Here is a 20723-nt window from a genome sequence, read left to right on the forward strand (position 1 = left end):
GGGAAGTAACCATACCAGAAAGAAAGACCTAAAATGAATGAAATGATAAATCCAAGGGTAGTTTATTAGAAATGGCAAAAATACATGAATTATGAGCCAGAAGAAAAATAAGAAAACAAACTTATACCATATTAGAAAAGGTATTAACAAATGAAAACATACGCTATACACAACATTATAATGAGTGAGAAAATTTGGTCTAAACATACCCATTTCTAGGAAAATATAAAATATGAAACTTGAGCCAAGAAGAAAAATAAAAGGAGAAATTTATAGAATAACTTTCTTTTATGTCTCCAAGCCACAGATAAGTTCTAGGTGATTTATACTGTTCCAGAGCATAAGGAAAGAAAACAAACTTCATAATGTTTTAAATGAATTCAGAAAAACTCAAAAACATTATTTTTCAATGGAAACAAAAAAAGTACAATTTCAGTCTAGCCCCATTTGTAAATATTCACATGAGTATCCTAAATAAAATGTTAGCAATTAGAATCCAGGAAAACACAGAAAGTCTTATAAATTCATGATCATAAAGATTCCTTCCAAGAATGCTATAAATGATGATTATTTTAACGAGTAAAAGGGGAAATATTATCATCCCTAATGATTTCTCAAGAAGTATTTGGTAAAGTCACTATTTCTGATTTTTTTTAAAGTATTATGTGGGTTGTACCACAAACACACATACACACACACACACACACACACACACATACATACATACACACACTCATGGTATATATTTTATACATAACACTAAAAGTCTGTGTTGAACTTAACTGTGTATCAAACAGACTAATTCTGGGAAATATAGTCAAATAAACTTAGGAATTTCTCCATTAAAATGTCTTTATTACAGGTTTATAAAATGTAAAAAGCACAATAAAAGCCTTACGACACTGTGTAAAAGAAACTTGTTTAACTGTAATGGATAAACCAACAAAAAACCTTTTTTTTTCAGTGCACTATTAACATGTCCTGAAAGACTTTTCATCATGATCAGTTTTGAATTTATATACTAGAAAAGTTCCATTAAGATCAAGAGCGTCATTGTCATGTTAGCCATTGCCACTAGACAATAGAATGAAACACAATATTTTGATATTGGAAATAAATAGGTGAAATTATAATTTTTGTAGATAATATAATTATGTGGAATTTTCCAGAGAATACTAAAAAAATATGAAGTACATTAAGAGTTTATAAAAGTGGCCAATAACAAAATTAACATACAAAACTATACTTTTCTTTATAAACAGTAATTAATTAGAAAATAAAGGTCATAAGCTACAATATTAAAAACAAAATATTAAATTATCTAGATAATAATAAACTTAGAAATAAATATGTAGAACTTTACTTTGAGGAAAACTCTGAAACTACCAAGCACCATAAGGAAGACTTAAATAAAAAGACAGTTCTTAGTCCTATAGTTAACGCTAAATATTTTTAAAATGTAAATTCTCCTGGAAAGCATTTATAAATGTATATAATTCCATTTAAAACACCAACTGGATTTTTTGTAATTTAATAGAAAATGATTTTAAATTTTAACTGGCAGTATAAATTCTGGAAAATGTTTAAGAAATTCTGATGAAAGAGAGAGTAAGGAGATATATGCTTTCAAATAGAAAAAATATATTATAAAATAGCAGTCATAAAAATAACTGTATGCTGTAGGAACAAACTGACATTAATGGAAAGGACCAGAGAAACCATGAGTAAGCACATCAGTGTGAGAGTTTAGTGTGATAAATATGACATCTGATGTCAGGTGGAAGGGTGCAGGATTAGTTATGCAAAAAAGGTGGTGAAATAATTGAGGAGCCCATTGAAGAAATGAAACATCTCCAACAAATTGTAGGTTGATTAAATGTTTGTAGAAAATTAAATTATTAGATAACGCATAAATCAAAATTTTTATAATGTTGAGGAAGTTCCTTCTAAATTTTCTTTTTTTTTCTTTTTTTTAAATTTTTTTATTTTTTGCACTGTTGGTGGGAATCCTTCTAAATTTTCAAGCATATTGTACACATGCACAAGAGAAGAGAGAGACAGAGAGATAGAGAAACAGAGAGAGAGAGAGAGAGAGAGAGAGAGAAAGAAGAAAAACATAAAAGCAAGGATGAATAGATCTTGATAAAATAAGAGAGAACTTGTGACCTGCAGAAATATAGTAAATGAGTTTAAAAATAACCTCAGGAACCAGGAAAAATACTTGCAACATGTATAATAGATGAAGAGCTAATTTCTCTAATATTAATAAATACATTAAAAATAAATTTAGGGGTGCCTGGGTGGCTCAGTCGGTAAGCATCCGACTTCAGCTCAGGTCATAATCTCACGGATCATGGATTCCAGCCCCACATCAGGCTCTGTGCTGACAGCTCAGAGCCTGGAGTCTGCTTCCTACTCTCTGTCTCCCTCTCTCTCTGCTCCTCCCCTGCTCATGCTCTGTCTCTCTCTTCTCTCAAAAAAAAAAAAAAAAAAAAAAAAAAAACCAAAAAAACAATAAAACATTAAAAAAACTTTTTTAAAACAAATTTAAAAACATACATACCATGATAGGAAAACAGGCAAAGGAGATGAAAGGCATTTCAGAAAGGAAAAGCATAAATGACCAATGAATATTTGGAAGGATATTCCACTTTATCAGTAATCAAAGAAATGAAACTATCAATGAGTATTTTGAAGAGAAGCACATAACAAAACTCATTATTTTGGAAACATGGGGACATTCTTACTTGAAATACACATTTGAGCAACTTTTCTAACAGTGTTTAAAATGCTTATCAAATGTAAAACATATATTTTTTAGTCTAGCGATCCAACTGCTATATTAATTAAACCAAGAAAATAATCCTGCAAGTATGTCAACACTCATAAATGAGGACGATGATGTGTGGTTTTACTTTGGTGTGCTCTGTCAGCGTTCACATCGGTGTTCTGATATCTTCAACCAAAGAATTCCGATTTCCTTCTTTATGTTTAATATAAAAGTAGAAACAACTGCATGTTTGTCAAGGGAAGCAAAGAAGTAAGTATAGTACTGTAAATGAAACAGGGGAGGTCGATAAAGGGGATTAAGAGGACACGTGTGACGTGCCCTGAGTAATGTACAGAATTGTTGAATTACTATACTGTATACCCGAAACTAACATAACATTGTATATTAATTATAGTTCAGTTTAAAAAAGAGAGAGAAGTAAATGAAATCTATACTATCATTGAGATCAGTGAGACAAATCTTTTACTGACATTGTTTAATAAAAAAAAAAAGATTAGAAAAACAGTATGTACAGTGCATTTACTTAAAACTCTTGACTGTATATCCATGAAAAGAAAACTGTCCAGAAACAGGTTCAGCTAATCATTTAGAGGGTTTTTTTTTTTTTTTACCTGAACTGTGGAATTTGGAGTGATTTTTTCATTTCATCTCTGTATTATTTGATTTTTTTAAACAAATACTATCTATTACTTTTACAATTATTAACACTACAAAATATGTAAATTTAGAGAAAAAGGGATATGTCTAAGTAACATAATTTTAAAGTGGAACAGAAAGAAAGTAATTATGGAAAAGGCCTTCATATCGAGACCAAAGTCTACAATAGTTTTAGAATGGAGAGAAGCTAGATTGTAGGATTTTAAAAAAAGAAAAAGAAGAGCTATAAGAGATACATTTGGAACTTAGACTGGTTTTTCTTTTCCCCGTATTCCATTACCTCTTTTGTACTGCTCCAGCTTTCTCATCTCTTTTCTGCATTTTCTGCATTTCAATATTTAAAAAAAATTTTAATGTTTATTTTTCAGAGAGAGAGACAGACACAGAGTGTGAGCGGGGGAGGGGTAGTGAGAGGGGGAGACACAGAATCTGAAGCAGGCTGCAGGCTCTGAGCTGTCAGCACAGACCCTGATGTGGGGCTCCAACCCATGAGATCATGACCTGAGCCGAAGTCCAAGGCTTAACTGACTGAGCCACCCAGGCGCCCCTCTGCATTTCAATATTAATCTCCTCTCCTTCTTTACCTTAGAGATGACACCTGGTGGTATGCTATCTAGCTCCCCATTTCTTCTCTCACATTCCACTAAATGATCCATACCACCCCCTCACAAAGAGGTGTGCAAGCATAGGAAATGTTTTATGTAGGTTAAAAATGCACAAACAGGGTCTTGGATAGAAATACCATGCATTGGAGCAAGAAATATATTGATTTAAACGCTGCTTTGTTAGGGGTTTTTTCTTCAAAACCTATCCCTACCTTTTTAACACTTTATGTTATCCTTCTTCTTTGCTTCTGTCCAATTTCTTCTCTATTGCTTGCTATTTTCTCTATGGCCTGCAGACTTTCATCCATCTTTCACACTTACCCTCTGCCCCTGCTTTCATTCTTTCTTTCGATAGCTGTTTCCTTCCATTTTGAACCTATGTAACATGTTAAAACTGGAGGCCTAGAGTTGTTCTTCTGAGTGTAAAAGGTAGTAGGTAGAACACAGTAATTAGTTTTTGTTTATAGTAAAGACAGCACATCAAAAAGAATAACAATGGGTGAACTAAAGAAAAAAGACCACACAGAGTCAATACCACCTGATAAACTGCACACACTGGGAAGTTAACCTCGTAATGAAGGAGTTGTGTTTATGCTTTCATGTTTTCTAAAGATACTGCTGTAAGAATGACCGTTTTGCAGGGAAGAGAATGCGTCTTATTATATAGCAGTACAGTTAACCTTTAAATGCTGGGGTGGGGTTAGGAGGGTTGACCTCCCCCTCCCCCTGCACAGTGGAAAATCCATGAGTAACTTTTGACTTTCCCAAAACATAACGCTAATAGTCTACTGTTGACTAGAAGCCTTACTGATATCATAAACAGTTCATTAACACATATTTTGTATGCTACATGTATTATATACTATATTCTCACAATAAAGTAAGTTAGAAAAGAAAATGTTATTATGAAAATCATAAGAGGGAGAAAGTACATTTACATAACCATGCTGTACTTACTGGGGAAAAACCCCCAAGAAACAAAAACTGTGTGTAAGTGGACCTGTGCAGTTCAAACCGGTGGTGTTCAGGGATCAACTGTAATTAGTTCTTATTCATAGTAAGTCCTAGTACACTGCCTCCTCCCTCCCTTATTTCCTCCAAGCCCTGTGATTCTCTCCCTCCAGGTGATGCTTTGGATCATTTCACTTCTTTCCATCTCCCATCCCCACTCACAGCAGATGCCTCCCAACAGGCCTCCCCATCTTCTATCTGGACCCTCTAAAACCCATTCTACACATAGCAGCCAGGGTTATCTTTAAAAATATTTATATGATCATAGTAATCCTTACCTTAACACCCTTAAATGACTTCCAATGCTACTTAGAAGAGAATTTAAAGTTGTTAAAATTTAAAAATTTAAATTAACATGTTGTATGATGTCCTGCATGACCTTGCCTGGGCCAGCTTCCATGACTTCCTCCCAACACTGAGCCCCTCATTCACTGACCTCCAAACTCACTGGTCTTCTTTTAAGGTCTAGATGGGCCAACTACTTCCTACCTCAGGGCCCACATGCAAGCTGATCTCCCTCGGTGATTCTTTCCTTCCCACTCTTCACCTGGCCAACACTTTTCCCTCAAGCCTCACTTGCGGCAGATTTTGTGGTTCTCTTGCTCATTACCTCTTCCAATCTCTTCTGGTATAGCATCCTGACTGCATTACTCATACAGCTTTGCTGTCTGAGTTCTGAATGTGATTTATGTTTACCAAACAGAAGCTCTCATGGAAGGCTTGAATCCAGAACTGAGTTAACTGGAGAGAAAAGCAGGGTTTGAGGCGACCATTTTTATGAAGCAGAGCTTAGCCTAGGGGATGTGGTTCTGGGGTCAGCAGTAAGAATTATCAGCTCTCTGATTCTGGCAGAAGTAGTAGCTCCTTTCATGGTCCATCTGTGGTATGGCTTTGGGGACCATTTATGGCAGCTCATTCTAGGGACTATAGCTGAACCACTCCTTCTGAAAGCCATTTAATACCCTGCAATGAATACTTTTGCATTTAAGGCTACCTAACACAGATTCTGTTATCTATGGCTGAACCTTGACTGTCCCTCCTCAATCTTCAATCAGACTCCTCAGTTGTACTCTTTAATTATATTTGACATTTCTTTCAGAGCACTTGTTCTAATTTGTAATTACATATTTACTCATGTGTTGGTCTGTCTCAGTTGTTAGATTATCAGCTTCATGAGAACATAGTAAGTGCTTAACACACAACTGTTGAAGAAATTAATAAAGCAAAACTATGTTAAGATTCTTCTTTACTTACTGCTTGATTACCTGCTTTCCTTAGGTTCTAGAACGGTAGATATATTGGTTGTTTGGATATAACTGCTGTTAGTGATTGTCATTATTCATTCTGCATTCACCCAAAGTCATCTTGTATTGTTTTACCCTGGCAATACAGACTCCATTAGAAGTTCCTTCTTGAATCTGATCTCGCTACAATGACTAGGGTTAAACTAAGTTTCCCTAACATCCACTCTTGGATATGAAAGAATGTATATTTTGCAGAGAAAGTGTGTAAATAGTGGAGCACAATAAATCTGATATGAGATTTGGACAATTAGGCTAATGTGTTCCTGCTATACAAAGTCTTATTTGGGTTTTTTTTTTTTTTTTTTAGTTTATTCTGAGAGAAAGAGAAACAGAGAGAGAGAGAGTAGGGAGGGGCAGAGAGAGAGAGAGAGAGAGAGAGAGAATCCCAAGTGGGCTCCACACTGCAGCATGGACCCCGATGTGGGGGTCGAACTCACAAATGTGTGAGATCATAACCTAGGCTGAAATCAAGAGTTGGACGCTTAACCAACTGAGCCGTCCAGGTGCCCCTTTGGGTTTTTGATATCCAACTAGAAGAAGAAAAAAAAGGTTAGTGACAGGAAAGAGCAGAACATTATTGAAACTTGGTTTCCTCAGTTGTATCCTATGTCTTTCACATTAGACAAATTTTTACAGGTGTTTCATGTTAAAGGATGAAACATAGTTAGACCTAGAAAATCATCCATTATGCTATATTTCATATGAAGGAGGTCAGTGGGTAGATAGCACAAGATGAAACAGAAGGAAATAAGACAGCTAAATCATGCAAAGAATGAGCTAGCAGACTCAGAAAGCTTACCTTTTATGAATGGCATGTACAAGTGTTCATGTGCAGATCTAGGTCATCTTTTGGTGACCTTTGAAGAGAGCAAGCCTGCTCCTCTTCCTGGATTCCTTATATCAGTGAATGAAATTACCAACCTAGGAACCCAGACATTAACCTTGATTCTTCCTTCTTTCTTATGGATTCAACTGCTTCATCCAATTTGATCAATAACCACATTCTTTAAATTTCCCTTTTCTTAACCTTTTTTTTGGCTCTAATTTGACAGTATTATTAAAACAGCCTCCTAATTGGTTTTCCATCACTTCAATTTAGAATGATATGCCTAAAATCCAAATATTATCATATTACTCCCTGCTTAAAATCCTTTAGTGGCCTCCCTTTTTAGTCAGGCAAGACACTTTATGACCCCTTCTCATGCCTTACCACTCCCCCACCCATGCCCTCTTTCTACTATCTTTACTGAAATACTTTAAATTCCCAGAAGGCATTGGATCCTCTCCCCATCCCCCCAGGTTTTTGCACTCACTGCTCCATATCCCTGTTTCCCATACTCTTTGTTTGGCTGACTTCAACTCAGTTTACAGGATTCCGTTTAGATATCACTTCTCTAAGAAACCTTTCCCAAACCCCAGTGCTTGGGTTACACTTAAACTTCATGGTTCTCTAAAAAATTCTATCCCTATCATAATTCATCATCCTTCTGAATTTGCCTCTTGACTTGTCTTCTTGTCCATTAGGATTAGGTTTTGTTTAATATTAAAAAATAATAACAGTGACTTAAACAAGTTGGAGGCTTATTTTTATTTATACAAAGGAAATCAATAAATGGGCAGTCCTGTGCTGGTGTGTCAACTTCAAAGTCATCATGTTTCTAGGACCCTTCTATTTTTCTAAACTTCCACAACACATGGTTTCCATCCCTAGGTTGCCGCATGTCCAGGAGAACTCCAGCAATTATGTCTCCCTATCAGACAGTAGGAAGGAAGAGAAAGCAATGGATAAAAGATGGATTTACTGTTTAGTTTCCTTCTATAGCGCTTTCCTGGAAGTCTCACCCAATACCTTACCTTACTTTTTATTGTCTACCCCTAGCTACAGGGGTGACTGGGAAGTGTTACTTTTTCATTGGGCACATCGATGCTTGCCTTTACATGGTAAGGAAGAAGGGAAGGAGGGATTTTGAGTAGACAGCCAGCAATCACTGCTACGCTGGGCTATTTCTTCTTCAAGGGCAGGACTATTTGTTTTGTTTTGTTTTGTTTTTTGCATTGTCCTCAGACCTGAGCAGCACACCACACACTGAGTAGATGTTCAATAAGTATTTGCTGAGCCAAATGCATAAATGGTTTAAAAATAAATAGTATAATATTGGCATGCTAACAGACTAGATTGTGCTTCCTCATATATGAAATAGAGAGTCTCCAAAGTTTTTCTTTTTCAAGTTGTGTAATTATTTTTTATTTTCTAAATAAAATCTTATCTAGAATCCGATATGGAGCAATAAAAGTGGAATGCTGGGCTTGGAGCCAAGCAGCCTGCATCTTGATTTGCTCTCCCCTTCTAGATTCCCCAGGAAGAGCCCTGTAATATCTTTTTAGTACTCCAGGCCTTCACAAATCACAATTTGAAGACAACTGGACTCATGATCCCACCAGCGCAGGAATCTCTGAATTAAGGTACTATCGTATCATCAGGAAATAATCAACCCAGCTTGTTATCGACAAAAATTAAGCCAACTCTTTTGTCCCTGACAATGATGTCATCCATTCTTGGAATACTGAAATGCTATACCAAAATGCTGAAGTAAGAAAAGATGCAATTATAATGGCAAATGCAAAACATAACTTGGTGGTCTATATGGAATATCAGAAAGAAAACATACAGTCCTCTTCAGTTTCAATTTTGCCTGTCCTCAAGGTGTAACTCATATCCTAGTTCATCCATAAAGTCTTCACAGATATTCCCCGACTACCCACTTCTAAAGTAGATGTAGGGACTGGATGGAACTTGCCCATTAGATGCAGATCATGGAGTCAAGGGGAGATATAGTATAGAACACTGAGGAGTAAAGCTGGGATGAAAAAGTCAAGCAGACAGTGGGGCACAATTAATCTTCAGATGGTCAGAGAGGTAAAAATAAGTATGAGGCAAAAAGTTAAATACTAGCATAGAGTCAATGGATTTAAAAGAAAAGGTAGAAGAAAGTACGCAAAGTAGTTAGCATATAAGGCTTTTTATCGGTTAGCTCTGACCACCATTGTAATAGCTACGATTCACTTTAACTTTAATATATGCTAGCATTTTAAAATTTTTTTTTAATGTTTATTTATTTTTGAGACAGAGACAGAGTGTAAACAGGGAAGGGGCAGAGAGAGAGGGAGACACAGAATCTGAAACAGGCTCTAGGCTCTGAGCTGTCAGCACAGAGCCTGACGCGGGGCTCGAACCCACGAACTGTGAGATCATGACCTGAGCTGAAGTCCGACTCTTAACCGACTGAGCCACCCAGGCGCCCGAATGCTAGCATTTTGATGGGAATTTTACACATGTTCTTCTTAGTCTTCATACCAACCTTGAAAAACTGCTATTACTATCCCCATTTTTATCAACAAAGTAGCTGTGGCTTTAAAAAGATCAATTCTTCGTATCTTTGATGGGAAAGAAGGAACTATGAACTTGTGGTTCAGTATGTCTTAATCCAGTGCTGCTCTATGTTCTTTCCAACACCAAGATGTTGCTGTGATTGCTGAATTATAGTGCTCTCAGAAAGGATCTTCCTCTTTCATCAGTTTGGCTAATGGCTCTTCAGAGAGGTGTTTAAGACTGCTTCTGTAAATACAGCCTTTAGGGTGAGAACTGAAAAACTTGGTATTTAATGGTAATTATTTCTATTTACTCTTACCTTATGAACTCAGAAGTCTGCACAAACATTGACTCATAAATTGTGAGGTAATGGGTGCTAAACAACATTGACATTTATTATTTTCATAGTACAGTCTATCTCCGTCTTTGATCATCTCCAAAATATACCATCACATTCCTATTGGAAGAATCTCCTTTCATGGTTCAGAAAGGGTCCTGTTTCAGTGGGCAAGGACCTTCTACTGGGACCCCCTCCTGGGGGTTAAATTATGAATTTAAATAGTAGTTAATCAAGGAAACAAGATGCTACAGTTGTCCTGCCCCCACTGACCTATATAGTTACATCTTTCTCATCTTACATTTTCCTTTTTCCTCACTGCCTGGATCTCCACCCCCATCCATCACTGGAAACCAGGTTGAACCCAGCAGTGACTAAATCTCTGAACCATCTCACTCCAACTAGTTCATTGGTTGCTGATTGACTGAAAGGCCAACTTTTCCCTTTTAGACTATTTCTGTAAAGTTCACCAGTGAATCATGTGTCATCAAATGGCCATTGAGTCTCCTTAACAGAGAGACAAATGTTACCAAAGTAGAAGCAGTTGTACCTTTTCCTGGAGAAGTTGTTAGAAAGTGTACAAAGCTTTCCACAGCTGTACAGGACTGCACCTGGAGTGGTTCAAGGCTCTATTATATCCATTTTCTGAAATATTCTTCTGGTTTGGCCTCCTTTTCAGAGGAGGAATGTCTTGGGCTCCTTCCCACCAGCATCTCTTTCCTTCCTTCTGGCTGAGAACCATCCCCAGCCTTCTGGGCACTGATGCCTTCAAGAACAAGGTGGCATGTGAAATAAGAAATAATTAGATTAATTAATCATGTAATTTAAAGTGAATAATTTACTTTCATCTGAATTATTCAAATGTTTTAAATTTGATGGATTTTTTTGGTAACTTCAATTATATGAATCATTGGCTCGAGTTATTCTGGGTGAATAGAGATTGCCTACATTTTTAAATACAATAGGTCCAACATGTAAGAATTTGATTTTGAAATCCTATGCTACATGAATTTCAAGCTCCTCTCAGGAATATATGGAGCAAGGAGAAAAAAAGGACTTATTGTGATTTTGAATAGTTCAGCCAGTCTTCACTGGATTGTTAGTATTTTTCATTTTTTTGACATATGATTAGCTAATTTTCTTCCATGCCTGTAATGATTTATGTTTTTATATGCGATCATTTCTTTGGTTATCCTTACACTCTTAGCATAGTGTTGGGCACATCCATGGCACTAGTAAAAATGTACTTTGAAACTGATTTTTTTAAATAAAATATTCTAGGGGCACCTGGGTGGCTCAGTTGGTTAAGCATCTGACTTTGGCTCATGTTATGATCTCGCAGTTCATGGGTACAAGCCCCGCATTGGGCTCTGTGCTGACAGCTCAGAGCCTGGAGCCTGCTTCGGATTCTGTGTCTCCCTTTCTCTCTGCCCTCCCACCACTCATGCTCTGTCTCTCTCTGAAAAATAAATAAAAAACATAAAAAATATTTAAGGTTTAAAAATAAAATATTCTAGTGTGTGGATTATGATAAATACCAACTTCTCCTACTGGCCACTAGTGATAATAGTAGGATATATTCTCATGGAACACTTAGAGTAGGATTTTGTTTTGTGATGGACTTTCTTAAAGATAAGCAAATAATGGGCTATTTTAAAAGCTTCAAACACTTATGTTAAAATACATCTGTTTCTTAATTGCCCTGAAAATCTTTCCCAGTCTGGGTGTTGTAAGTGGGGCTTCCCTAAAAATAAGCAAGAGTTCAAAATTGGCCACAAATAAGCCCAAAGAGAATAAATTTAAAATGTGGCTCCCTGCCATCTTGCAATGTTCTTACAGTAAATGGGAAGTGCTATGCCCCCTCCCTTAACTATTCTTTGGCTGATGGCTTTTCTTGGGAATATATTTTCCTAGAGAAATCCTACGAATGGTTGTTTCCTTGAAAGGGCGTGTGCTTTTGCTGGTGAATGTTGATATAGGAAGAAGATGAAAGAAATGTGAAGGGCTAGAAAGGCCCCACAGTTGGTGTAGGGGAAGGGGCAGGGAGAGATTCGTGTTTGTTGAGTCCCTATTTTAGCTAAGTGCTAACATCTAACATAATTTTTACTCTGTTAGATGATATTATTGCCCATTTTATTGATGAATCACTGAAAATTAATGAAATTGCCTAAATTCACTTTTCTTTCAGAAAAAAGGGAAGAATTTGAAGTTAATAGATTGAAAACAGAATAGTAGGTCTGTTAAGAAGGAACACCTATGCTGCTTCTCTTCGTCAGCCTAGAAGCAGGTCACACAGGATTGGATCTCACTCGGGCAGACATGAGCCCTACACACCAGCTTCATCTCCTCCTGATGGGAGATGTCTGATGTCTAATTAACAAAGGACTATGCTTTTAGTACCATAATCAGAAAGGAAGGTTCAGATGTAAATACCCTGAAGAAAGGCAGCACATAGCTTTCAATTAACACTCAAGTGTTAATAACAATTATGCTACTATACTTACCAAGCATATGGTGAGCACTTGACATATAATTTCTATTTGATTCATAATCACCTTAAAAGTGTTATTTACATGGTAAATATGAAGCAATTATAACTTAGAGTAAATTATTATCACAAGGAATGAAAAGGCCAGTATTGGACACCAAATCTTTTTTTTTCCTTAACTCCCTATAATTTATTTTTTTATAATTTATATCCAAGTTAGCACATGGTACAACAATGATTTTAGGAGTAGATTCCTTAAGCCCCTTTCCCATCAAATCTCTACTCTTAAATGCAGTAGTAATCACGTTTCAGTGTCGCATGTGAAATTAAAAGTGATTATTATCTGGACATTTACTGGTTTTTTTGACCACCTGACCCCAAAGGGGTATTGTTTTTTTGGTAACCTTACCCTCATTTTCCTACTCTCAGTACAAGTGCTTTTTAGTGGTTGACTCCATTTTCAGAAACAGAAGTTGCCCCAGATGAGTCTAAAACTGGTCAGCTCGCACCATCTTCTTGGCCATAGTTATTGGTTCAAGATGGGCATGTATGGAAATGAGAACTGATAAAACACAGAACTAACATTTGGGCTTCTGAGAAAGAGAGACTTTATCTATTTCTTGCAGATTTGATAGTATGAGTGTGAAGTCGGGTGCTGCAGTTATTTTGTGATGATCAGGATGAGTCTAAAGCTGCCAATGCCTACCACCTGGAACATGGGAATGGAGAATGGCACAACTAGTCCTTATGAGTCAGAATAGAGAGATGAATCCTGATGGTCATTTGTCCCTGATTCAGACTCTACCAGAAGATATCATTATTGAAATACTCTACAATTATATGAGACAATGCTTTCCTTTTTTTGTTTATGGCAATTTGAGTTTCCTATTATTTGGGAGTGAACAAATCCTGATATTTTAATTTTACTCAAAAGCACTAACCATAAAAGCAATTATTACACTAGTTAACTAGACTACACTAAAATTAAGCCCTTATCCATGTGAAAAGTCATCATAATTTGGAAGACAAGATCCCACACAGTAAAAAATATATAACACATAAAATTGAAGGATTAGTATCCCAACTATGTAAAGAATCTTACAAATCACACCATAATGACAGAAAAAGTAACACATTCATTTTTATAATAAAACTGGCATATATGCACAAAAATTATTTTAAATGATTTAAATGAAACATGATTTCCTGTTAATACCACACCTCCATTCTCCCTGCCCAAAGATATACATTTTTGATCTTTTCTCTTTGCAATAGTCTCTTTGTTAAACCAAAATATATACTAACATGTATACTTTATATCAGTAAAACTGTATCATGGTATGGGTATGCATATGAGGAAGGACCCCTCAGCCTGGCTGTTCCACACACAGTACATACCCCCTAGCCAATCTCTCTCTAAAAATGTTGACTTAGAGGGGCACCTGGGTGGCTCAGTTGGTTAAACTTCTGACTCCTGGTTTTGGCTCAGGTCACAATTTCATGGTTGGTGAGCTTGAGCCCTGCATTGGGCTCTGCGCTGACACTGAAGCCTGCTTGGGATTCTCTCTTTCCCTCTCTCTCTGACCCTCTGGCAGGGCTCTCTCTCTTTCTCTCTTGCTTTCTCTCTCTCTCTCTCAAAATAAATTAATAAAATTAAAAAAATTTATTTAAACATGTTGACTTACAGATGATGGGCTTTCCCCTCAGCTGCAGGAATCCTGTGTGCTCTGAGAGTAGCCTGTTTTCTCAATTCAGTCTTCAGCCTTTCAATGTGATCTCCGGAACCTCGTCAAAATAATCAGTGCAATAATTTCACCCTTTTCAATTGTCAGTGTTGCTATCAATTCAATGTCAGTGGTACACCTCTATTTTTATTTCCATGGGATCTAAGGAAGAGAGGTAAACATATTTCCCCAGTCTTTAATTTGGAAGCTATGGTAAGCAGATTTCTCAGATGGCCCCCAAATTCTCATCTCCTGGTATACGTGCTCCTCCTGGTTATCAGGCAACACTAATCTAGGTGTTGTTGGAAGTGATTTTGCAGATGTAAAGTCCCAAATCAGCTCATGTCAGATTGTCTGGATGGGTCTCATCTAATCACACTAGCTCCTAAAATTTGAGTCAAGAGGTCAGAAATGGAGTAGGCCAGAGATCTGAAGCACAGGAAGGAGTCGATGCACCATCACTGGCTTGAAAATGGAGGGGGCCATGTAGCAAGGAGTGCAGGTGATCTCCAGGAGTGGAGAGTGGTCCCCAGCTGACAGTCCACAGGGATACAGTGCCCCCAGTCCTACAATCACAAATAATGAAATTCTGCAAACAACCTGAATGAACTTAGAAGCGGATTCTTCCTCAGAGCTTCCGGAGGGCAAATCAGCCCAACTGATCTTGATATCAATTTTTAAGCCATGAGCAGAAAGCCTAGCCACATCATGCCTGGACTTCAGAACTGTGAAACTAATAAATGGATGTTGTTCTAAGCCACTGAGTTTGTGGCAACTTTTACACAGCATAGAAAATGAATAAAAAGTCTAACTTCAAATACCAATCTCAGAAGTTCTGTCCTTTTAAAAAGTTCCACAGGTATTAACCTCTCAGGTTAAGTGCTGGAATTTTACTCTACTGTCTGAAAGCAAGTCTCCTGCGGTAGATTGATTAGTGAAGAAGCACCACGGTACTGGATCAGGGTCATGATCTTTTCTCACAAGAGGAAATTTCTCAGGAGTTTTAGAAGCCTTGAAGGTTGAGAAAAACTGAGAGTCCTGCCTGGATGGTGAACTTTTTGTCAGGTTGAATTCTAGACATTCATTCATTCAATAAGCATTTGTGAGCATTGACAACACTCCAGGTACAATAGTCTATTGGATAAAACTTGTGCAAACAACATGCAGTAAATACTGTAATAACCTTGCTAGTCAAAGTGTGAGGCACTTGGGAGTATCCTAAAAGTACTGAATCTCAGACCTCACAAGAGACCTACTGAATCAGAATCTGCATTTTAACAACACCCAGAAGATTTGTTGTTTTTCTTTTAATGTTTATTTATTTTTGAGAGAGAGAGAAACAGAGTAGGGAAGGGACAGAGAGAGAGAGGGAGACACAGAATCTGAAACAGGTTCCATGCTCCGAGCTGTCAGCACAGAGCCCGATGCAGGGCTTGAACTCACGAACCGTGAGATCATGACCTGAGCCAAAGTTGGAGGCTTAACCAACTGAGCCATCCAGGCACCCCAAGTCAGCTTCAGTCTTATAACGATAATATTAAACATAGTCTAAGGAAGAGATATTTTCTGTCTCTTAGAAATTAAGGTGATATAACTGATTACTAATAGCATAATAATCATTGCCTTTGGCCAGTAGGTTAACTCTGAACTTTATCCACAATTAAGAAAAAAAAAATGTTTTTCTTGACATTTCTATTGTCCCGTCCAGCTTGCATCACATTTCATCTATTACATTCTTCATATAGCTCAGCTTATCTTCAGACTAAGAAATTATTTTGATTTATCCTAAAGAAAAGAATAGAGAGGATTTTGTGGAGATGGAACGGAGAGAGAGGACATATGTGAACAATAATGGGATAGAGCATCAGAAAGTCAAATCAAGTAAGACTGAGGGCATTATTGCAATAGATAGATGGGTTGGTCTGAGTGATTTATACATCACTTCTACACCAAAATTACTTGGAAGTTATTAAGATGGTGGGATAAACACTTGTTGAATCTGAACTATCAAATTAAATGAACTTTCATTAATTGCTTCTACCTGTAGTACCTGACTCCGCCTTTCCAGAAACGCTTCTCAAATCAAACATAATTGTAGATACATGAAGATATAATTCATTTAGTATACCGCTAATCTGAAAGATTACTGTTCTATATCCAGGATGATCATAAATCTCTGGGGGAGAGATGTTTATATTTCTTTTGTATTCCAAATAACTATTTACCATATGAAAGGCATGCTTCCAATAAATGCTTATTGATTAATGAGTAAATAATTAAATACTATGGAAAAGATATATAGCTGATAATTTTAGCCTCTTAATAGGTGCTTTGGCCCTAGGTCTTTACATCCTGACTTGCCCTTGAGTCACACACATCTGCCAATCTATGAAATTAAGCCTTGAGTTTCCAATGGATTATGGTAATTATTTGAAGCTCTTTTTCCCCAGCTATTTCCACATTGATGAAGCACATTCTCAGAGGTTTCAGAATTGTGCTGCTGGATGTTCAGATAGTTTTGATCAGAACACCCTCCTTCAGGTGGTCCCCAGAAACTGAACTTCTAGTCCTGGCTTTCCAGTTGACACCTAACTGAACCTATGAATTTCATGTGTGGGAAGGGGATTGTTTGACTTTGGCAAACTCTTTTCAAGCATTTTAGCTTTAATGTGCCTATCAATGTTGATTTTAAAGAAGCATTATTATTAAGGATCAATAGCTTTGGAGGAATAAGTAATGGGTAAATCTTTCCCCGTCTACATGCCTCTAGATACATGAATATTCTTAGAAGCTAGAAAAAATTTGCCTTTGCTAGCCTTGTAATATATTGATTTCATTGCCTGTAGTCAGATAGGCCTGACTTAGCCTTCCATTATTTTTTTCTCAGTAGCTGACATATCAAAATCCATACTATTTTATTTTGTTTTGTGGAAAGGTAATATAGTAGAAATATGACAACTGAAGGCTTCTTCTGAATAGATGGGAATGATTTCTACCAAGCATACAGACATTTGGTGGTTTCCTGCCATTTGTAACTCCATAGTCTCTGTACCTCACTGAATTTGGTTTGAGTCAATGATTGTATTAAGAGTGTAGTAATACAAGTTAAACACTCTCTAAGAGGAATATTGTATTTCATGATACTATTTGCACCTGGGAATTAACTGTTGCTCAGACCAGTAAAGCAGATAATCACATAACAGCTTCTTTAGAGTATAATATTGATCTTTCCCTATCTCTGCTACCATTTTAATATGAGACACATTTAACTTTGAGTTTCACATTGAGTCATAAAAGTTACCAGAAAAAGGTACCTAGCATAATTAAAAAGTCATCTTGTACTTTATTGCAATATAAGCACAAGGTTCCAGTACATTACAAATTCAGCTTAAATTTTATACTAATATTGGCTGAGTTTTGTGTCTTCTGTTTTATGTATATTGGGCTCCCCTCAGTCTGAAAGAAATGGTTTTCTTGTAGGATAATAATGAACACCATGACATAATGGCTTCATGACTTCCTGTCAGAAACCTTGCTGCTGGAGCTTGATGTAATGAAAATCGGATTTTTATGCAACTTAATTAACTGTTATCTCCCATTCTCTCCATGTAGTAAAATTAAATGAAATTTCTTCCTTAAATGATGGAAATACAATCTCTTTAATGGAAAAGTTTAATAAATAAATGTTAATTAATAAATGTAAAACAGCATACTAATTTCTTATTTTTTAAAAAAGTATTTTATTAAATAAAAGATGCATTTAATTTGGAAAGAAAGATGTATTTAATTTAGAAAGAAAAAAGTTAATTTCAGGGGGAAAAAGTCTGCCTTTGGATATATGATTTGGTAGCTCATGAAAAATATTGGGTTTTTTTCCCCCTGAAACCTGATCTCTCAAACTACATTATCCTTACCTCAGAGTCCAATTGTTTTGTATACTGAATAAATTAATAAAAGAGATGTAAGTTTTCTTTAAAAGAATCTTTGACACACCTTAATTCAAGAAAAGAAGCAACTTAAAGAGAATTTTTTTTTTTTTTTAGGTAATTTTAATGATTAACAATTGTTTGGGCAAAGAATTCATTTCTCAAATGCTACTACTTCGGTTGGTTTAATAAAACAAGGAAATTCGTAAGACATCATTTTTACAGTTTTGTTTAAGTTTATTTATTTATTTTGAGAGAGAAAGAGAACACGTGTGTGCAAGAGTGAGCAAGTGCAAGCAGGGAGGGGCAGAGAGAGAGGAGAGAGAGAATGCTAAGCAGGTTCTATATTGATACCTCAAGAACCTGAGCAGAAATCAAGAGTTGGTTGCTTACCCAGTTGAGCTATCCAGGCACCTGCAGCATGCCTCAATAGGTTAAGTGTCCACCTTTTGATTTTGGCTCAGAACGCAGTCCCAGGATCCTGGGATCAGGCCCCTCTTTGGGCTCCACCCTGTACATGGAGCCTACATGGAGCTTGCTTGAGATTCTCTCTCTCTCTCCATCCCTCTCCCCCACTCATGTTCTTTCTCTCTCAAATAAAAAAATTTTTTAAATAAATACTATGTTTGAACATCACATGTTTTAGAGCTACTGATGAGTGCAATAGGTAGGGAAATAAAATAACCAATGTAAATATTTGAAAAGATTAAATGGCATTATCTTGTTTTGCAAATTACATGATATAAATCTGAGGGATTCTAGTAACACTAACTTATAGAATGATAAAGAAGACTAAGTACACTGCTGTATACCAATTGATTGTATACAAGATTGATAGTTTTTCTGTATACTAGTAATAAATACATAGAAATTAAAACTTAAAATACCTCCTTTTGTGTCTAGTTTCTTGCACTTCCATAATGTTTCCAAAGTTCATCAGTGTTGTAGCATGTATCAAGTTCATTCTTTTTAAGTAAAATTCTATTGTATGAATAGTCCTATACTTTGTTCATCTATTATATTTTGATGGACACTTAGGTTCTTCCTAGAATTCATTCCTTTTTATAGCTTAATATTTCACTGAATGGATATACCACATTTTGTTTATCTATTTTTCAGTTGATGGACATTTGTATTGTTTTTACTTTTTGGATATTATGAATAATGCTACTATGTACATCTACAAACAATTTTTTTTTGTGAACATGTTTTCAGTTATTTTGGGTATATACAGAGGACTGTAATTTCTGGGTCATGTGGTAAATTCTATTTAACTTTTTGAGGAAATGCTGAACTTCTCTACAGTGGCTACACCATTTTACATCTCCAGCAGTAATGTATGATGGTTCCAATTTCTCCATACCCTCATTAATACTTGTTCTCTTTCTTTCTTCTTTCTTTCTTTCTTTCTTTTGTCAACCTAATGTATATTAAATAGTATCTCATTGTGGTTTTGATTTGTATTCTCCCAATGATTAATGATGTTGAACATATCTTTCCATATGCATGTATCTTCTTTGGGAAAATGTCTGTTCAAATTCTTTCCCTGTATTCAAGTTGGGTTATTTGTCTTTTTATTATTGAGCTCTAAGTGATCTTTATATATTCTAGATATTAGACTCTAATCAGATATATTATCTCCCATTGCAGGGGTTATCTTTTTACTTTCTTGATACTATCTTTTCATGTACAAAAGCTTTTTTTTTTTTTTTTTTTTTTTAATTTTTTTTTCAACGTTTTTTATTTATTTTTGGGACAGAGAGAGACAGAGCATGAACGGGGGAGGGGCAGAGAGAGAGGGAGACACAGAATCGGAAACAGGCTCCAGGCTCCGAGCCATCAGCCCAGAGCCTGACGCGGGGCTCGAACTCACGGACCGCGAGATCGTGACCTGGCTGAAGTCGGACGCTTAACCGACTGCGCCACCCAGGCGCCCCTGTACAAAAGCTTTTAATTTGATGAAGTCTAATGAACGATTTAATTTTTAAGAAACTAAATAAGGGGGCACCTGGCTCAGTCGGTTAAGTGGTCAACTCTTGATTTTGGCTCAGGTTCATGAAGTTCGTGAGATGGAGCCCCTCAATGGGCTTTACACTGAGCTGTGGGGTCTGCTTAAGATTCTCATTCTCTCTCTCTCTCTCTCTCTCTCTCTCTCTCTCTCTCTGTCTCTCCCTCCCCCCCCCCCCCCCGCCCGGTCCCTCCCATATTTGTGCTCTCTCTCAAAAAAAAAAAAGAAAGAAATTTAATAATGAAGAGCATTTCATTTTTACACACATATTAAACATTATAGGTCTCTTCATTTCTGTGAGTACACAATTGCTATCTGTTAAACATTTTCCTCCAGCTCTGAGATCTTCCTAACATTTTGTGTGTGTGTGTGTGTGTGTGTGTGTGTGTGTGTGTGTGCGTGCGCGCACGCACGCGCGTAGTTCTGCTAGTGACAAGGTCCTTCAGGTTTTATTTATCTAATAATGTAATGGAGGGAGGTGAGATAATTAGCTTTGCTATTT

At 36.5% G+C, this 20723-nt stretch overlaps 1 long non-coding RNA gene across 1 annotated transcript in view; it reads right to left on the minus strand.

Annotated features, from left to right (window-relative positions):
- Window positions 1–15629: 15629 nt before the first annotated feature.
- Window positions 15630–20723, minus strand: part of LOC132683277 (uncharacterized) — a 32461-nt gene continuing 27367 nt past the window's right edge. The window contains exon 4 of the long non-coding RNA XR_009612143.3: window positions 15630–16072. This is a non-coding gene — a long non-coding RNA (uncharacterized LOC132683277). The remainder of the gene's footprint in view (window positions 16073–20723) is intronic.

The sequence above is a fragment of the Panthera onca genome, chromosome C2, assembly GCF_046562875.1.
Source record: "Panthera onca isolate mPanOnc1 chromosome C2, mPanOnc1 haplotype 2, whole genome shotgun sequence".
NCBI lineage: Eukaryota > Metazoa > Chordata > Mammalia > Carnivora > Felidae > Panthera > Panthera onca.